Consider the following 20,364-nt stretch of genomic DNA (forward strand, 5'->3'; position numbering starts at 1 on the left):
TTTCAGGAGTGCTAGTTCTGCAAGATTCGCAGGAGAGCTTCTGTTAAGTTTGGAAGGTAGGAGACGAGGTACTGGCAGAAGTAAAGCTGTGAGTATCGGGCGTGAGTCGTGCTTCGGTAGCTCAGTTGGTAGAGCACTTGCCCGCGAAAGGCAAAGGTCCCGAGTTCGAGTCTCGGTCGGGCACACAGTTTTAATCTGCCAGGAAGTTTCATATCAGCGCACACTCCGCTGCAGAGTGAAAATCTCATTCTGGCACACATTGCGTGTTGTACCACCATACAGCGAGACATTCAGAGGTGGTGGTCCAGATTCATGTACAAACTGGTACATCTAATACCCATTAGCACGTCCTCTTGCACTGATGCATGCCTGTATTCGTCGTTGCATAGTATCAACAAGTTCATCAAGGCACTGTTGGTCCAGACTGTCCCACTCCGCAACGGTGATCCCTCAGAGTGGTTAGCGGGTCACATCGTCCATAAACAGCCCTTTTCAATCTAGCTCAGGCATGTGCGATAGAGTTCACCTCTGGAGAACATGCTGGCCACTCCAATCGAGCGATGTCGTTATCCTGAAGGAAGTCATTCACAAGATGTGCACGATGGGGGCACGAATTGTCGTCCATGAAGACTAATGCCTCGCCAATATGCTGCCGATATGGTTGTACTATCGGTCGGAGGATGGCATTCACGTATCCTACAGCCGTTACAGCGCCTTCCATGACCACCAGCGGTGTACGTCGGCCCCACATAATGCCACCACAAAACAACAGGGACACTCCACCTTGCTGCACTCGCTGGACAGTGTGTCTAAGACGTTCAGCCTGGCCGGGTTGCCTCCAAACACGTCTCCGACCATTGTCTGGTTGAAGGCATATGTGACACTCATCGGTGAAGAGAACGTGCAGTCCATTCGGCATGTAGTTGGACCCATCTGTACTGCGCTACATGTTGTTGTTGTTGCAAAGATGGACCTCGCCATGGACGTCTGGAGTGAAGTTGCGCATCATGCTTCCTATTGGGCACAGTTTGAGTCGTAACACGACGTCCTGTAGCTGCACGAAAAGCATTATTCAACATGGTGGCTTTACTGTCAGCATTCCTCCGAGCCCTAATCCGTAGGTAGCGGTCATCCCCTCCAGTAGTAGCCCTTGGGCGGCCTAAGCGAGGCATCTCATCGACAGTTCCTGTCTCTCTGTATCCCCCCCCCCCCCCCCCCCCATGTCTGAAACACATCGCTTTGGTTCACTCCGAGACGCCTGGACACTTCCCTTCATGAGAGCCCTTCCTGGCACAAAGTAACAATGCGGACGCGATCTAACCGCAGTATTGACAGTCTAGGCATGGATGAAGTACAGAAGACACGAGCCGTGTACCTCCTTCGTGGTGGAATGACTGGAACTGATCGGCTGTCGGACCCCCTCCGTCTAACAGGCGCTCCTGATGCATGGTTGTTTACATCTTTGGGCAGGTTTAGTGACATTTCTGAACAGTCAAAGGGACTGTGTCTGTGATACAATATCCACAGTCAATGTCTATCTTCAGGAGTTCTGGGAAACGGGGTGATGCAAAAGTTTTTACGATGTGTATGCTTATGAATAATCCTGTACTTCAGTGAGTTCAATAGTTTTCGAAATATGATACAATTAGAGCTGTTTCCCGAATGGAAAAACTCCGCCTGTTTCACAATAAACCGTTAATCTAGCACTAATTAAAATCAAGAGAAGATTTTTGATACGCTTATAAAAACTAGAGAAATCTGTACCATAAATGGAGCACAGGTCTTGTACATGACATTTTTTTTTAGATTTTCCGTGACCTCAGAGAGCGAAGAGATGTGATGGCAATAGTACTTTACGTAACAAAATCGCAACTTTGGATCTTAAACGTCAGATGTCTGCTAATCTAAACCAGACTATAGTTATTCCAGAATGACGCACTGCCTAACGCTCAATGTCAACAGAACACATATGCAACTCAAGTGAAATAGGCATTCCATTGTAATTTCCGTTCATATGGAATCTAATTGAAACAATTTACATCGCAGATGTAATAGCCGTCAAACAAGCACGAATATTTGGTAATCAAACAGAACATCACAACATTGCAGTTATATCACGTGTTATTGAAGTCACAGAACGTCCAAAGTGGAACTACGATAGGAACAAATATACAGTAGAAATTATAGTTATAGTGACGCGTACAAGAATTATCTATTCTTTCATTTGGATCCCCCACACTCGGGAATTTCTCCCAATGAACATGAATATCAGGTAGCAAGGTCTGTAACAGCATCAGGAATTTTCCGTCACAGATCAGTTACTAAATTAGAGTGTAACCAGAGGACCGAGGAAAAAATAAAATATGAATTGGAAAGACTACCACAATTTAGCTATATCTATTAAGGTGAATGATATGCTTCGAGACAAAAAGCCATTATAAGGTTTATAATTTGTGAACCTTGGTTCAACAATAGAAAGTTCTCAGGACATTAATTGTTGTTGTTGTGGTCGTCAGTCCTGAGACTGGTTTGATGCAGCTTTCCATGCTACTCTGTCCTGTGCAAGCTTCTTCATCTCCCAGTACCTACTGCAACCTACATCCTTTAGAATCTGCTTAGTGTATTCATCTCTTGGTCTCCCTCTACGATTTTTACCCTCCACGCTGCCCTCCAATACTAATTTGGTGATCCCTTGATGCCTCAGGACATGTCCTACCAACCGATCCCTTCTTCTAGTCAAGTTGTGCCACAAACTTCTCTTCTCCCCAATCCTATTCAATACCTCCTCATTAGTTATGTGATCTACCCATCTAATCTTCAGCATTCTTCCGTAGCACCACATTTCGAAAGCTTCTATTCTCTTCTTGTCCAAACTAGTTATCGTCCATGTTTCACTTCCATACATGGCCACACTCCATACAAATACTTTCAGAAATGACTTCCTGACACTTAAATCTATATTCGATGCCAACAAATTTCTCTTCTTCAGAAACGCTTTCCTTGCCATTGCCAGTCTACATCTGATATCCTCTCTACTTCGACCATCGTCAGTTATTTTGCTCCCCAAATAACAAAACTCCTTTACTACTTTAAGTGTCTCATTTCCTAATCTAATTCCCTCAGCATCACCCGACTTAATTCGACTACATTCCATTATCCTCGTTTTGCTTTTGTTGATGTTCATCTTATATCCTTCTTTCAAGACACTATCCATTCCGTTCAACTGCTCTTCCAAGTCCTTTGCTGTCTCTGACAGAATTACAATGTCATCGGCAAACCTGAAAGTTTTTATTACTTCTCCATGGATTTTAATACCTACACCGAATTTTTCTTTTGTTTCTTTCACTGCTTGCTTAATATAAAGATTAAATAACATTGGGGATAGGCTACAACCCTGTCTCACTCCCTTCCCAACCATTGCTTACCATTGCTGCCCTTTCATGCCCTTGGACTCTTATAACTGCCATCTGGTTTCTGTACAAATTGTAAATAGCCTTTCGCTCCCTGTATTTTACCCTTGCCACCTTCAGAATTTGAAAGAGAGTATTCCACTCAACATTGTCAAACGCTTTCTCTAAGTCTACAAGTGCTAGAAACGTACGTTTGCCTTTCCTTAATCTAGCTTCTAAGATAAGTCGTAGGGTGAGTATTGCCTCACGTGTTCCATTATTTCTACGGAATCAAAACTGATCTTCCCCGAGGTCGGCTTCTACTAGTTTTTCCATTCGTCTGTAAAGAATTCGCGTTAGTATTTTGCAGCTGTGGCTTATTCAACTGACTGTTCGGTAATTTTCACATCTGTCAACACCTGCTTTTTTTGGGATTGGAATTATTATATTCTTCTTGAAGTCTGAAGATATTTCGCCTGTCTCATACATCTTGCTCACCAGATGGTAGAGTTTCGTCAGGACTGGCTCTCCCAAGGCCGTCAGTAGTTCTAATGGAATGTTGTCTACTCTCGGGGCCTTGTTTTGACTCAGGTCTTTCAGTGCAGTATCTCCCATTTCATCTTCATCTACATCCTCTTCCATTTCCATAATACTGTCCTCAAGTACATCGCACTTGTATAGACCCTCTATATACTCCTTCCACCTTTCTGCTTTCCCTTCTTTGCTTAGAACAGGGTTTCCATCTCAGCTTCTGATATTCATACAAGTGGTTCTCTTTTCTCCAAAGGTCTCTTTAATTTTCCTGTAGGCAGTATCTATCTTACCCCTAGTGAGATAAGCCTCTACATCCTTACATTTGTCCTCTAGCCACCCTGCTTAGCCATTTTGCACTTCCTGTCGATCTCATTTTTGAGACTTTTGTATTCCTTTTTGCCTGCTTCATTTACTGCATTTTTATATTTCCTCCTATCATCAATTAAATTCAATATTTCTTCTTTTACCCAAGCATTTCTACTAGCCCTTGTCTTTTTACCTACTTGATCCTCTGTTGCCTTCACTACTTCATCCCTCAAAGCTACCCATTCTTCTTCTACTGTATTTCTTTCCCCCATTCCTGTCAATTGTTCCCTTATGCTCTCCCTGAAACTCTGTACAACCTCTGGTTCTTTCAGTTTATCCAGGTCCCACCTCCTTAAATTCCCACCTTTTTGTAGTTTCTTCAGTTTTAATCTACAGTTCATACCCAATAGATTGTGGTCAGAGTCCACATCTGCCCCTGGAAATGTCTTACAATTTAAAACCTGGTTCCTAAATCTCTGTCTAACCATTATATAATCTATCTGATACCTTTTAGTATCTCCATGCTTCTTCCATGTATACAACCTTCTTTTATGATTCTTGAACCAAGTGTTAGCTATGATTAAGTTGTGCTCTGTGCAAAATTCTATCAGGCGGCTTCCTCTTTCATTTCTTAGCCCCAATATATATTCACCTACTACGTTTCCTTCTCTCCCTTTTCCTACTACCGAATTCCAGTGACCCATGACTATTAAATTTTCGTCTCCCTTGACTATCTGAATAATTTCTTTTATTTCATCATATATTTCTTCAATTTCTTCGTCATCTGCAGAGCTAGTTGGCATATAAACTTGTAGTACTGTAGTAGGCATGGGCTTCGTGTCTATCTTGGCCACAATAATGCGTTCACTATGCTGTTTGTAGTAGCTTACCCGCACTCCTATTTTCCTATTCATTATGAAAGCTACTCCTGCATTACCCCTATTTTATTTTGTATTTATGATCCTGTATTCGCCTGACCAAAAGTCTTGTTCCTCCTGCCACCGAACTTCACTAATTCCCACTATATCTAACTTTAACCTATCCATTTCCCTTTTTAAATTTTCTAACCTACCTGCCCGATTAAGGGATCTGACATTCCACGCTCCGATCCGTAGAACGCCAGGTTTTCTTTCTCCTCATAACGACGTCCTCTTGAGTAGTGCCCGCCCGGAGATCCGAATGGGGGACTATTTTACCTCCGGAATATTTTACCCAAGAGGACGTCATGGTCTAATCATACAGTAAAGCTGCATGCCCTTGGGGAAAATTACGGCTGTAGTTTCCCCTTGCTTTCAGCCGTTCGCAGTACCAGCACAGCAAGGCCGTTTTGGTTAGTGTTACAAGGCCAGATCAGTCAATCATCCAGACTGTTGCCCCTGCAACTACTGAAAAGGCTGCTGCCCCTCTTCAGGAACCACGCGTTTGTCTGGCCTCTTAACAGATATCCCTCCGTTGTGGTTGCACCTACGGTACGGCTATCTGTATCGCTGAGGCACTCAAGCCTCCCCACCAACGGCAAGGTCCATGGTTAACGGGGGGAAGAGGAAATTAATACCGGGTGTAATTCGGATGCTTCAATCACCGATACTTTCCAGCACATTTTCACCAATTACGATTCTTGAATTCTCCTTATTGTGAATGTCGCAATACTTCTTATGCCCTTGTAAATTATATTTCACAAAAGCACAGTGTTCATAGATATGTATTTATGGAATATTTGAGAGAAGTTTGCGTCCATGTACATTTTGCTTTTCCGAATAACCTTTACAACAACTCCATCGACATTCGTATGTAACATGCTCTTTAAAATACTGACATCATCTCAAATTACAGTATAGCTCTAACGCATAAGACACAGATATACGAGGTTTAGGGAATGAATATTTATAATCGTAACAACTATTTGACATGTACTGTATTTGCAATTTGCAAAGCTGCACTGCTTTTTTCCTGCCACTTGTCAAATGAAATATTAAAAAAAAAGAAAAGGAAGGGAACTTCCGTAATGCGTCATGGGAACGACGAGCAGGGCCCTTTCCCAACGGTTCGTTACGGAAGCGCTAAAACTTAATGGAGACGCTAATGTAACTCCTATGGCAGACGCTACAACACAAGCGTCGTCCAGCGCGGTGGGGTTTACTGTTAAAAATTCCGAGACTGTACCTTCCTACGGGCCCCTCTCTCTCCACACACACACACACACACACACACACACACAGACACGATCTCGGGAAAAGAACAGTGACAGTAGTACACGGAATTCTCTTCGCCATACACCGTAAGATGACTTGCGGTGTCTAGATGCCGATGCATACGTCACACCGTGAGCAATTTGCATCACTGCAAAACGCCTAAGAGATGCGCATATTCCATGCAATGTATATTAATTGTATTACATGAATTGAAATGTTTGGGTTAAATGGGATGAAATCAATGAAGATCCAATAACCTGAAATGATGTAACTTAAAACTGGCTAGAAATGTTGAACCTGCAATATAATTAATGATATGTGATTGCTGAAAAATTCGTGCTGCGACTCACCCTCATAATTGTTCTCTGGCGGTCCTATTACGGAATGGGAAACTTCCTATGCTTGTTCGGAAGTTATAGAAGGGGATGTCAGTGAAACGAAAGTATAATCAGGGATGGAGAGATGCTCAGATAGCGTAACGGTTTAGCACACTTGTCGCAAGGAGCAGGAAGATCTGGGTTAGAGCCCCCGGCATGGTAAACATTTTCATTAACAATGTCATATTCGTTCCACAGTGTATATAGGTTATACGGGTTTAAGTGTTACGAAACCCGTGGCGCTCATTTCGTGATGAAGCAATTAAGGGCTGGTATTCTAGAGAAGTAGTGCCGAATTCTCCACACTAGTTTAAACTATCATCAGAACAAACTGTATTTCGACCAGCGGGTAGTATTCAACATTTTGCCATAAACTGCAGAGAAAGGAACGTGGGCAATTTTTTCAAGCCAGGCTATGGAAGTCAGAACTACTCACAGGTAACACGAACATGCAGTGTTATCTTTAATGAATAGACACCAAGTTTACGAACACCCTTTACAAATCTTCAAGACAACGATACACTGTACAATATCGCCCGGCGAGGAAATTGAACTTTTATTTCGAGGATGAAGATCAGATCACTATCAATGTCACTTCTTCAGATGGGTAGGCTGAAATACTGGAATTTTTTGCTGCATCTGCATTGTAAAATTTTGGGAACGTCTTGTCCACTGGTTTCAACGAAATCGCACATTATATGGCAATGAGTAGCAGCTGTGCAACAATTGTACAGTAACCAGTCCACAGGCGTTGGCAACGTGGCGTGAGGGATATGGTTGGGTGGGAGAAGAGAGGTACTTGACCTCCTCCCCCCCCCCAAAGAATATGGTGTACAAAGTTTTTATTCACTACTGAAGCCACCTGTAACAAATATTTAAGGATATCCATTAATTCCCTAAGATATAATACATTTTTTGTGTCAAATATAAAATTTTGTTGTAATACAATTTTGTTCTTGTGGAAACTGATCAACTCATTTAAATTTAAAAAATGACAGTTTTATACCCTTGGCGCTCCTCTGGGTAAATTTCTGTTGATTCCCTTGAACCAGACAAAAACAATTTCAACATAAATTAGAGATACCCCAGGTGAGATCGTAGAGCGACAAAGAAGAGCCTCAACAGCAATACTGGATGAATACTTACTTTTGTTTGTGTTTTCTGGACCCCATTCTGTAGAAAATTACAATGTGACAAAGAATCATCAAAATACAATTATATGCAGGGTGAGCCAGACGACGCAATCAAGGCACTGGTGTCTTATTCACGAGAAGAGATGGTCAAATCCCCGTCCTGCGTTTGAGTTTCGTCACTAACGAACGACCTATGGGTTGTCAAGCACTTACAAAATGTCAAGGCTTACTCAGCACATCAAGACATCCCAATAGCCCAAATTTGAGCTGTTTGAATTCTTATTTTTTATTTTAACTGAAACTATGACGTGATTATTTATTTGAAGCCGCTTTCATTGACTTCTGTATGGGCTCTAATGATCACGGAGTAGAACCCTAAAGTCTAAACAACACGAATATTGGTGTTCAGTGACGTTACCGAATTACCGGTAAGTGAATAAGGTAAATATATGGTAGCTAGGCAAGGTCATCCACTTAAAGGAGCACTGAGTACTGTACATGGCAGAGAAATGGTGGGTACTTACAAGTTGGCTGTACGGTATCAGCGCAGTAACATGAGTCGACGTGGAGACGTCAAAGAATGGCAGAAAACAGCTATCATGTCTAGTCGTGCTCAAGAACATACCGTGAATGAAACTCCCCGATTTGTTAGTGTATCAACGCGGACTGCGAAACGTGCCCGTGAGGAACGACGTATGACGTGCAACGATGTAACTCGGCGCAAAAACAGTGGGTGTAAGAACCAGCAAGGACAGAGACGAGACGAGAGTCACGCCTTATCAATGACAATCGGTTTCGAGCCCGACAGGATTGGCTGTTAACAGCAACTGCAGGCCCATCTCAACCAATTTCCGAGCGAACAACAGTGAAAGGAGTGGCATACAACGGGCCAATGCAGTCGGATATCACGCAAAAATCCGTTGCTCACAGCGGCAGACAAAACTACACGTGAAACTTCCTGGCAGATTAAGACTGTGTGCCGGACCGAGACTCGAACTAGGGGCCATTGCCTTTCGCGGGCAAGTGCTCTACTATCTGAGCTATCCAAGCACGACTCACGACCCGTCCTCACAGCTTCACTTCAAGTCCCCCACGTCTGCTGGAGAGCTTCTGTAAAGTTTGGACGGTATGAGACGAGGTACTGGCAGAAGTAAAGCTGTGAGGACGGGGCGTGAGTCGTGCTTGGGTAGCTCAGATGGTAGAGCACTTGCCCGCGAAAGGCGAAGGTCCCGAGTTCGAGTCTCGGTCCGGCACACAGTTTTAATCTGCCAGGAAGTTTCACATTAGCGCACACTCCGCTGCAGAGTGAAAATTTCATACTGAAAGCTACACGTTTCCATGGGCCAAACGACACTGGAATGGATAGTAGATAACTGGAGGCATAAAGTTTTCTCCGAAGACCTGACCAAAACATCTGAAACTTCTAGCAATAATTTTACCTGAATCGAGGTATTCGCAATTCTTTCTTGTTCCGCGAGACCAGTGCTTGCTACACTTCAAAGACGATATACCATGTACAACTGGACCGTGTCATACTGCCGTAATCAAATGGGTTGTATTCTCATGCATTATATATTTTACACACAACTGTCACTCACGTAATTGGTACGAGGTCTAATGACAACTATACCGTCGAACATAGTAGACAGATATAATTCCTTTTCGATACGATTCCTTTTCCGATTATGAATAACATACCCATTCATATAAAAAAAAGCGTTCGTTCTCCTTTTTCCCGTTTCACGTCTTTATGTAAGAGCCTATAGCTTAGAAATTCACAGACACGAAAAAAAGTAAGCTGAGAGAGTCAACGACTGCTTAATAGACGCGTTAACTTCGTCCACATAGCTTCACGGCAGCATGTTGGAGCCTTGAGAGCTAAATTTCATGTCTCGTGTTACATGTCCCACTTAACCTTCGTCAACGTGTGTGGGTTCGCCAGGACGAGACACCTACTTATTCTGCACATGTTGTCCATGGGAAACGTAACCAACTTCCTTAGATCACTGAACAGAAGGACGATACTTCTTAATCCCTTTTTTATTGTGTGTTCATCTGAAATACTGCGTATGGAGAACAGGTCCATACAGGTTAAGAAGCCTGCTAACATAAAATCGGTTCCACGCAACGGTGAGTGGTTTCAGGAATGTGTAACAGGGTACAATAGCGATTTTGTCTGGAGCAAATACTATCCCGGATTCTTTTGTCCATTTGTCCCCAAATAAGAGGTGTATACAATGAATAAAAAAACTGAGGGTCAAAATTATACAGACATGGCAGAGGATTTTAAATAGTGTGTTTTGTGATGAATGAATGGTCGGAAAGAATATTTCAGGTGGCACGAGATATTTAATCAGCAGTGCGTGTGAGTCACAGGTCAGTTAACTGCTAATGATTCATTACAAACAACTGCCTACCGGTTCAGAGTTGGTGGTACAATCTTACGCGTACACAATGGAGCTTAGCATTCTTTAAAGTTCACGACTGGTTGTCGAAGATGGACCACGACTTGTCACACGGACTTGAAGATATGCATTTAATGTATAGTACGGCAGGATCTGACGCTCAGAATGCAGAATGATTGTACGGATGGAAGTTTCGCAATAGACATCATGGTAACAGGAAAAAATTTATTCCCATAATAGCAACTGTGTCGATCAAGCCGCAAAGAGATGACCAAAGTACCGTTCGCACAAAAGAATTTGAAGAGATGGGAACCTAAATCTACATCTATACTCTGCAATGCGTCGTGATTTGCGGGTAATTCCCATTGTACCACTTATTACGGCCGCTTTCTATTCCAACTGTGTATTCAGCGTGTCAGGCATGACTGCGTGAATGCCCCTGTCCGTGCTGTAATAAGTTTAATATCGTCTTCGCGGTTCCCATGGGAACCATACGTGCGACCTGTAGCACATTCCTAAACTCATCACTTAAGAGATGATTACTGAAATTTCGCAGGTAGGTCGTCACGGGATAGCGGACGTCTATCTTCAACTACCTGCCTAGTCAGGGTTTTCAAAATATCCGTGATGCTCTCCCGAAGGTAAACCAGACTGTGACCATCCGTATCACCCTTTTTACCTTTTTTTTGCATACGTTCATTACCACAATTAAGTCTTGTCTGGCGTGAGTCCCACATACTTGAGCAATATTCTAGGTGGGTCGCACGAGTGGTTTATAAGCAATGTCCACGGTACTGCTCATTATCCCAGGATCCTACAATAGAACCTCACCCGCTTTCCTACGACCAAGCCTACGTGAGCTTGCATTACATATCTCAATGAATTGTTAAACTCATCTATTTGCACGAGTTGACTAATTCTAACTGTGACTCACTTATACTGTAGTATTTATAGCATACTATGTTTGAGTTTTGCGAAGTGCAACTCTGACGGAAACACTGATTCATAAATATCAGAGTTACTAATCTTTGCACCACTTTGAAATTTCACCAAGATCTGATTGAATATTTGTGCAGCTTTCTTCAGACAGTATCTATTAAATATAACGTCATTCGCGAAATGGCCGAGGTGGTTGTTAATATTGTCTACTGGGTCATTAATATACATCATCAGCGAGAGTTTTAACACACTTTCCTAGACACGCCTGAAGTTACTTCTACGTCTGTCGAAGTAGGGATGCTCCATCGTAGGGGAGAAGATCCGTCAATAAGCAGCTATCAGACTTGCCGTGATGTATACACTCGGAAGACTAAAGAGTCGAGACCACTGGTAAAATCAGTTGCACTGCTGTCATTATCAACGTGTGGTAACAACGGTGCCAAACGATTTGAAATCCGTGTTCAAGGTAGTCATGGATTACTCAACACGCTACTGATGAGCCGAACGTTCTACGGTTTTTACTTATTTAACGTATAGCGTATTATCTCAAACCACAAACTAACATTCAGGCCACGAATATAGTCTACATATCCCTCCGACATCACCTGGATCTCTGTTGGATCATCAGGAAAAACTCTCGGAGGACATTCTTGAATTACACGCCGAAAGGTCTGCTTTTCATCGCCACAGTCACGGCCTGATGAAGTTATTTTCTTCTACCTGCTCGAAGAGTCGCCACACCTTCCAGTGTTAGTTCTTTTTCGTTTAACGACCGACCAAATCTTGCGCGGCAATTTAAAGCCAAGTGGCTTGGTCGATTGCACGGCATCTTAAGATGTTGTGTTGCAGCATTAATATGCCACGTGTCTCCAGCAGATATTAGTATAAAGTCGTTTCCAACTAGCATTCTTGCGGTTTCTAGCGGTGGGTGACAACAGCGAAGCCTATCTTTGCTGATGCTTGGAATATCTGAGTGAACATGGAGGTTAGGATTTCTCCGTATTTTTTGTACTCCCGTAAAAGTGAAGTTACCCGCCGCGGAGATTGATATGGTATGTGGCTAATAATGGGTAGCAAGAAAGTAGGTGTAGGTTTTTATTGTTCACGAACGTAGCCTCTTTCGATCGTAATAGTGACTTTTCAATTGCCGGAATAGAAAAGTCTGAAGTGAAGAAAACCCGTATGTTATGCTCATCTTAAATCAAGAGGTACTATGGCAATGTATTGCCGCGCGGAGTGGCTGCGCAGTTAGAGGCGCCATGTCACGGACTGTGCGGCCCCTCTCGCCGGAGGTTCGAGTCCTCCCTCGGGCATGGGTGTGTCTGTTGTTCTTAGCATAGGTTAGTTTAAGTAGTGTGTAAAGTCTAGGAACCGATGACCTCTGCAGTTTGGTCCCTTAAGAACTCACACACATTTGAATTTTTTTTTTTTTTTTTTTTTTTTTTAGCACTGTTTTCGCCGCCACCGGCTTGTGTGGTGTATTATGTTACCTAATTTACATTTGAGGTATGATGGCATTATTGCTGGGGACTGTATATCTTGATATCTTGTCTGCGGTAGGAAGTGGTTTCAATATGACGGCACACCATACCACTTAGATATTAACGTCCGTACAACCAAGTACCTGAACGATGCCTATCCTCACTCCCAATTAATTTTTCCTGGTGGTTTATATGAAACTGTTGATATGTGGAACCAAGTGAAAACTAAAGATGAACTGGTTGATAAGAGTCCTACCATCCAGTCTCGTTGTAAAACAAGCTGCGGAATTTGAGAGAAGAAGTGGGAATATTTTGTGTGTCATTGTAATTCATGAGTTGAGACTGACGTTTGTCACTTTGAGCAGTTTTTAAGAGCTTACGTTGTTTACATAAAAAAGTCATCCATTAGCTATTTCCTTGTATCAAAAGAACTGTATAATCCTGACCGTAAGAATTTTGAGGCAATCAATTTACGGGCATATACTACCCATAGTAGTACTGGCTCCAGCTAATTCCCAGACTCATTCGGTTCACGTAAAATCGCGAAAAATGATGACACGTGTTCGCTGCATGGAGTAGAAAATGGCTCATATGGCTCTGAGAACTATGGGACTCACCTTCTGAGATCAGCAGTCCCCTAGAACTGAGAACTACTTAAACCTAAGGACATCACACACAGCCATGCCCGAGGCAGGATTCGACCCTGCGACCGCTACGGTCGCGGTCGCGCGGTTCCAGATTGTAGCGCCTAGAACCGCTCGGCCACCACGGACGGCCATGGCGTAGATCCATCTATATAGCGTTAGTTCTTAGTCTTAATATTGGTCATTAACGCTGACTCCTCTGTATCTGGGACAAAACTTTTTTTTCCGTCTCAAAGCCATGATGTTCCGAATTGCAGATATCCTCAAGTAGACTGCCGCGCTATGATATCTGTAGGGGTCATTGAAGTCCTGACTGTAGTCAAACACAGTAAGTCGAGACAAAATATGATAAAAACATGGGCGAACATGACTTGGTGTGCGAATCGCTCCTCGTGGCTGTCCAACAGGATCACTAAAGAAGTTCAGGTTTCGGTGTGAGTAGAGTCTATATCGGTACAAATCCTAGGAGAAACAATCAATACCAGTTGGATTCCAAGCCAAGAGGTACAACATAGTTTTACGGCATGACGATTCCACCATAAAATCCATTTATGAATAGTAGAGTGTATTTACGTATACCAAAAACAAAGGCCTTAACAGTTTCCTGCCTTTCTTACGGCGAATAATTCAGGGCGCATTAACTGACTGACTATAGTTTTCCAAAGTAGTCCACAGTTTTGTTTCAGTCAATCATAAATTTAGGTCATCGGCGAAAAAAATTCAGTACTTAATGTCCTTTTCACTAGGAATAAGACTTAGTTAACGCACGGACAACAACGAAGATGACCTCATTACTATTCTAACAACACAATTTAAGACTAAAGATAATCTATTAAAAATGTATATCAGCTGCCTGACAAAAAATGGGAAGCATCCAAAGGGGAGAAGGAAACCAAATGAAACTGCACGGGTTGACAGGGTATGTAACGTTATTTCAGTGATTACAAAACCGAATCAAGATTACAAAGAATTTGGCTGCATGAGCCTATTTTTCAGTATGACATTGTATCCACTCTGCTCCAAATGTGTACACTGATTCGCTTGGGAAAGGCGTCATAAAGCTGTATTACCCTGATGCAGGCTGCCCCACAACTGTTGTAGCTGGTCCTTGATATCCTGGGACGGAGTTGATGTCCGCGCTTGTCCCAAACATGTTCTATCGGGGACAGATACGGTGATCTTGCTAGCCACGGGAGTACCTAAACTTACGCAGACACTTCATAGAGTACGTGCCATTTGTGGACCAGCAGTGTTATTGAAAAATGGCACCAGTATACTGACGCATGAGCGGTAACACTTTCTACATCTACGTACATACTCCGCAAGCTACCGACGGTGTGTGGCGGAGGGTGTCCTGTATCACTATAAGTCATTTCCTTTCCTGTCCCACTTGCAGTCAGTACGAGGGAGAACGATTGTGTACATGCCTCCGTATGAGCCCTAAGTTTCTTAACTTCGTGGTCTTTAAGCGAAATGTATGTCGGTGGCAGTAGAATTGTTCTGCACTCAGCTTCAAAACCCGGGTCTCTAAACTTTCTCAACAGTGATTCGGGAAAAGAATGTCGTACTCCTTCTGGGAATTCCCATATGAGTTCCCGAAGTATTTCCGTAACATCTGCATGTTGATCGATGCTACCGGTAACAGTTCTCGCTGTCCACCTCTGAATTGCTTCGATGTCTTCCTTCAATTCGACCTGGCGCGGAGTCCAAATACTCGAGCAGTACTCAAGAACAGGTCGCACTAGCGTCCTATAGGCGGTCTCCTTTAAAGATGAACCACACTTTACGATGCACGATGTCCGTGACGTATTATTGTGCCGTCAGAATTCCCCTAGTCACTATCAGCACTGGCCTGACGTCATACCGATGGCTTCCCAGGCCATGACTACAGGAGTAACACTGTTGTGCCTCTCCATGACACTGGAAGAACGGGACTACTGCAAAGGCTATCGCCAAATTTGCCGACGGCACTCGTCCAACATAGTGCAGAACTATGATTCATCGGTGAACACAATGCGTCGCAGTCGTTTGGTCTCTGTTGTAATGGCAGCCCGCGCTTGGCACGGCAATTCCCTACCCCGGCTGCCGCTTATCTCCGACCAGTGCTGCGAGATGACACAGAATGTTGCACGGAGTCCACTGCTTGCTCTCTGCAGATGCAGATGTGGGTTACGATGTGGTTGGTGTCCAATACGGCGATCCTCCCTTGTGATGGTCAGGCGTTGTCGACCGGAACCTCGACAACGAGCACGCCTGCCATGCAGTCCAACATCGGGCCCTGTCACATCTGAATGCGTCACAAGTCCGGGTATTGCACGATCCCACCAGACAGCCAGATGGAGGCCCACGATGAGGTCCCTTTCAAACTCCGTCAGGCGCTGATAAAGCTACCTCACACGAGTAAGAAGCTTCTCCGTGTCTTGCACAATGATCATCAACGTCTGACGCTGTTCACACCCCTTATATACACTGCGAGACCGGGTAACAACACTAGTCTTAGGTGGAGATTTCAATTTACCAGATATAGACTGGGACACTCAGATGTTTAGGACGGGTGATAGGGACAGAGCATCGAGTGACATTATACTGAGTGCACTATCCGAAAATTACCTCGAGCAATTAAACAGAGAACCGACTCGTGGAGATAACATCTTGGACCTACTGATAACAAACAGACCGGAATTTTTCGACTCTGTAAGAGCAGAACAGGGAATCAGTGATCATAAGGCCGTTGCAGCATCCCTGAATATGGAAGTAAATAGGAATATCAAAAAAGGGAGGAAGGTTTATCTGTTCAGCAAGAGTAATAGGAGGCAGCTTTCAGACCACCTAACAGATCAAAACGAAAATTTGTTCCGACACTGACAATGTTGAGTGTTTATGGAAAAAGTTCAAGGCAATCGTAAAATGCGTTTTAGGCAGGTACGTGCCGAGTAAAACTGTGAGGGACGGGAAAAACCGACCGTGGTTCAACAAAAAAGTTAGGAAACTACTGCGAAAGCAAAGACAGCTTCACTGCAAATTTACACGCAGCCAAAACCTCTCAGACAAACAGAAGCTAAACGACGTCAAAGTTACGGTAAGGAGGGCTATGCGTGAAGCGTTTAGTGAATTCGGAAGTAAAATTCTATGTACCGACTTGACAGAAAATCCTAGGAAGTTCTGATCTTACGTTAAATCAGTAAGTGGATCGAAACAGCATATCCAGACACACTGGGACGATAATGGCATTGAAACAGAGGACGACACGCGTAAAGCTGAAATACTAAACACCTTTTTCCAAAGCTGTTTCACAGAGGAAGACCGCACTGCAGTTCCTTCTCTAAATCCTCGCACGAACGAAAAAATGGCTGACATCGAAATAAGTGTCCAAGGAATAGAAAAGCAACTGAAATCACTCAACACAGGAAAGTCCACTGGACCTGACGGGATACTAATTCGATTCTACACAGAGTACACGAAAGAACTTGCCCCCCTTCTAACAGCCGTGTACCGCAAGTCTCTAGAGGAACGGAAGGTACCAAATGATTGGAAAAGAGCACAGGTAATTCCAGTTTTCACAAAGAGTCGTCGAGCAGATGCGCAAAACTATAGGCCTATATCTCTGACATCGATCTGTTGTAGAATTTTAGAACATGTTGTTTGCTCGCGTATCATGTCATTTATGGAAACCCAGAACCTACTCTGTAGGAATCAACAGGGATTCCAGAAACAGCGAGCGTGTGAGACCCAACTCGCTTTATTTGTTCATGAGACCCAGAAAATATTAGATACAGGCTCTCAGGTAGATGCCATTTTCCTTGACTTCCGAAAGGCGTTCGATACAGTTCCGCACTGTCGCCCTATAAACAAAGTAAGAGCCTACGGAATATCAGACCAGCTGTATGGCTGGATTGAAGAGTTTTTAGCAAACAGAACACAGCATGTTGTTCTCAATGGAGAGACGTCTACAGACGTTAAAGTAAACTCTGGCGTGCCACAGGGGAGTGTTATGGAACCATTGCTTTTCACAATATACGTATATAAATGACCTAGTAGATAGTGTCGGAAGTTCCATGCGGCTTTTCGCGGATGGTGCTTTAGTATACAGAGATATTGCAGCATTAGAAAATTTCAGCGAAATGCAGGAAGATCTGCAGCGGATAGGCACTTGGTGCAAGGAGTGGCAACTGACCCTTAACATAGACAAATGTAATGTATTGCGAATACATAGAAAAAAGGCTCCTTTATTGTATGATTATATGATAGCGGAACAAACACTGGTAGCAGTTACTTCTGTAAAATATCTGGGAGTATGCGTGCGGAACGATTTGAAGTGGAATGATCATATAAAATTAATTGTTGGTAAGGCGGGTGCCAGGATGAGATTCATTGGGAGAGTCCTTAGACAATGTAGTCCATCAACAATGGAGGTGGCTTACAAAACACTCGTTCGACCTATACTTGAGTATTGCTCACAGTGTGGGATCGGTACCAGGTCGGGTTGACAGAAGAGATAGAGAAGATCCGAAGAAGAGCGGCGCGTTTCGTCACAGGGTTACTAGGTAAGCGTGATAGCGTTAGGGAGATGTTTAGCAAACTCAAGTGGCAGACTCTGCAAGAGAGGCGCTCTGCATCGCGGTGTAGCTTGCTGTCCAGGTTTCGAGAGGATGCGTTTCTGGATGAGGTATCGAATCTATTGCTTCCCCCTACTTATACCTCCCGAGGAGATCACGAATGTAAAATTGGAGAGATTCGAGCGCGCACGGAGGCTTTCCGGCAGTCGTTCTTCCCGCGAACCATACGCGACTGGAACAGGAAAGGGAGGTAATGACAGTGGCACTAAAGTGCCCTCCGCTACACACCGTTGGGTGGCTTGCGGAGTATAAATGTAGATGTAGATGTAAACACGAACAATACTAACGCACGCTGGTGACCATTCCACATTTCGCAGAGAATTGTAGCTCTAATCATTTACACACCGGCCGACGGCGTGCACCTCTACAAAGTTACAATGACATTCGACAATGTCTTCTTGGCGCTTCCCTTCTTTTTCGTCAGGCAGTGTACATAACAGCGGTACATGCAGTTCAAAACAGTGAGAGCACAAATGAGACAGAATTGTCTTCTACTTGACACTCATAAAATTATCTGAAATTTAACTCACCCTAAATGTGATGGTTTTCGTTCCACCGATGAGATCCATCTTTTCCTTTTATGTAGCTGAGATTCAACAGCCCACTTTCAGGTAAATGGCGAGAACAAGTGAAGAAACCGGGAGTGGTTCACTTAAAGGACGACTCGTGCATGTAGTGATAGGCCTATGTTTCAGGAAACTACTAAACTTGCACATCTGAATCGATCGTGAATTCAGTTGGGCTCCCCGATACTACCAGCCGAGCGAAAAAGCGGTCGCCTACATACGACAATCTTAGTTCTATAATTGCAGTGCGCACCAGACTGCAGAAACGAAGCACTACGTCCGTTCTCTTAAGGATAAAATGGGAATGTAGCCATGGATACTATAGAAATTTTTACTTCTGGTTCGCGAGCAAGGTGGCCTCTGTTACACGACCGATAGTGGACACACAAGAGGTTTAAACACAACTGCAACGAGAGCGGAAGCAAACGTCACTCGAAGCTATTCTTCATCACCTGAGATATCTAACGAATCCTGTAGAGTAACACTCGAAGTCTGAAACTTTACGAGGTTCCAGTTTTTTTGTCTCACTTTTTTCGATTCATTATCATTTTACCCGTTAAAAAAATAAGACCATACTCTCGATACTGGCCGATACATCAGGTGAAGGGCATAATAATTGTCACAATAATCGACAATCAAAGCATGCCCTGTGAAATGTTTTTTCTACAAAAAGGTGATAAACTATGACAGTGGCACGTAACTGTACATTCGAATCTTTCAGATAAAAACAAAAATAAAACATCGTGCACAATGTATTTCTACATTCACTCTTCACGTAGCTAACAAGTTTTCCCAACAGAATCGAACAGATATAAATCACATAAGTTTAACTGAGAGTGAAATTTTCCCCGTGTATCAGCTTCAAGAATGGGCTTTTCTCATCGCTAAGGTAAATCACAAATATTGGACGGACTCTGTGCGTGTAAGAAAGAGAAATGAACGTACGAGAATTGACAATAATTTGATTAACTGAGCTCTGTATTCTACGATTCTCTTATTACTAATTGCCTTATTTAAAAATGAGGATGGAGTGTACGGAATATACACTCATGTCCGCTGTCACCCCAAGAAAGGATGCCTCGTGGTGATGTTACGGGTTCATGAAGAGGTAAGAAAAGTATATAAACGGACCGCAAATGGGCAATCCACTGACACATGCAACTTCAACGAAGGGCAGATGGTTATGACCTGGCGCCTGGGAACGAGCATTCCAGGAATGGGTTCAAAATGGCTCTGAGCACTATGGGACTTAACTTCTGAGGTCATCAGTCGCCTAGAACTTAGAACTAATTAAACCTAACTAACCTAAGGACATCACACACATCCATGCCCGAGGCAGGATTCGAACCTGCGGCCGTAGCAGTCGCTCGGCTCCAGACTGTAGCGCCTAGAACCGCACGGCCACTCCGGCCAGCATTCCAGGAATGACGAGGTTGGTCGGCTGTCGCATGCTACCATCGTGGGAGTGGGAACATGTGGAAAGTGTTTGAAGGATGGTGAAACCACGAGTAGTCAACTAGGTGTTCGACGTTCACGCCTCATCTCAGGACGTGAAGCTCGAAGGCCTGCCCGCTCTGCAAAGCAGGATACGCGGCGATCTATGGTAGATCTCATAATGGAGTGCAATGCTGTTGAAGGCACAAGTGTTTCAGAGAAAACGGGTCACAGCACATTGTTCAAGAACGGTCTCCGTAGGAATGGACTCCTGGGTGTTCCACTTTGACCCAAAGACATTGCAGATACGATTGCAATGGATATGGGATCATCAATATTGAACCGTGG

The 20,364-nt window shown here is 43.6% G+C and overlaps 1 protein-coding gene across 1 annotated transcript in view; it reads right to left on the bottom strand.

Moving 5' to 3' along the window:
- LOC126174926 (liprin-beta-1) overlaps positions 1–20,364 on the bottom strand; it is a 967,251-nt gene that overhangs the window by 893,507 nt on the left and 53,380 nt on the right. The gene's annotated exons all lie outside the window — the stretch shown is intronic.

Source organism: Schistocerca cancellata, chromosome 3 (genome assembly GCF_023864275.1).
Source record: "Schistocerca cancellata isolate TAMUIC-IGC-003103 chromosome 3, iqSchCanc2.1, whole genome shotgun sequence".
Taxonomy (NCBI): Eukaryota; Metazoa; Arthropoda; class Insecta; order Orthoptera; family Acrididae; genus Schistocerca; species Schistocerca cancellata.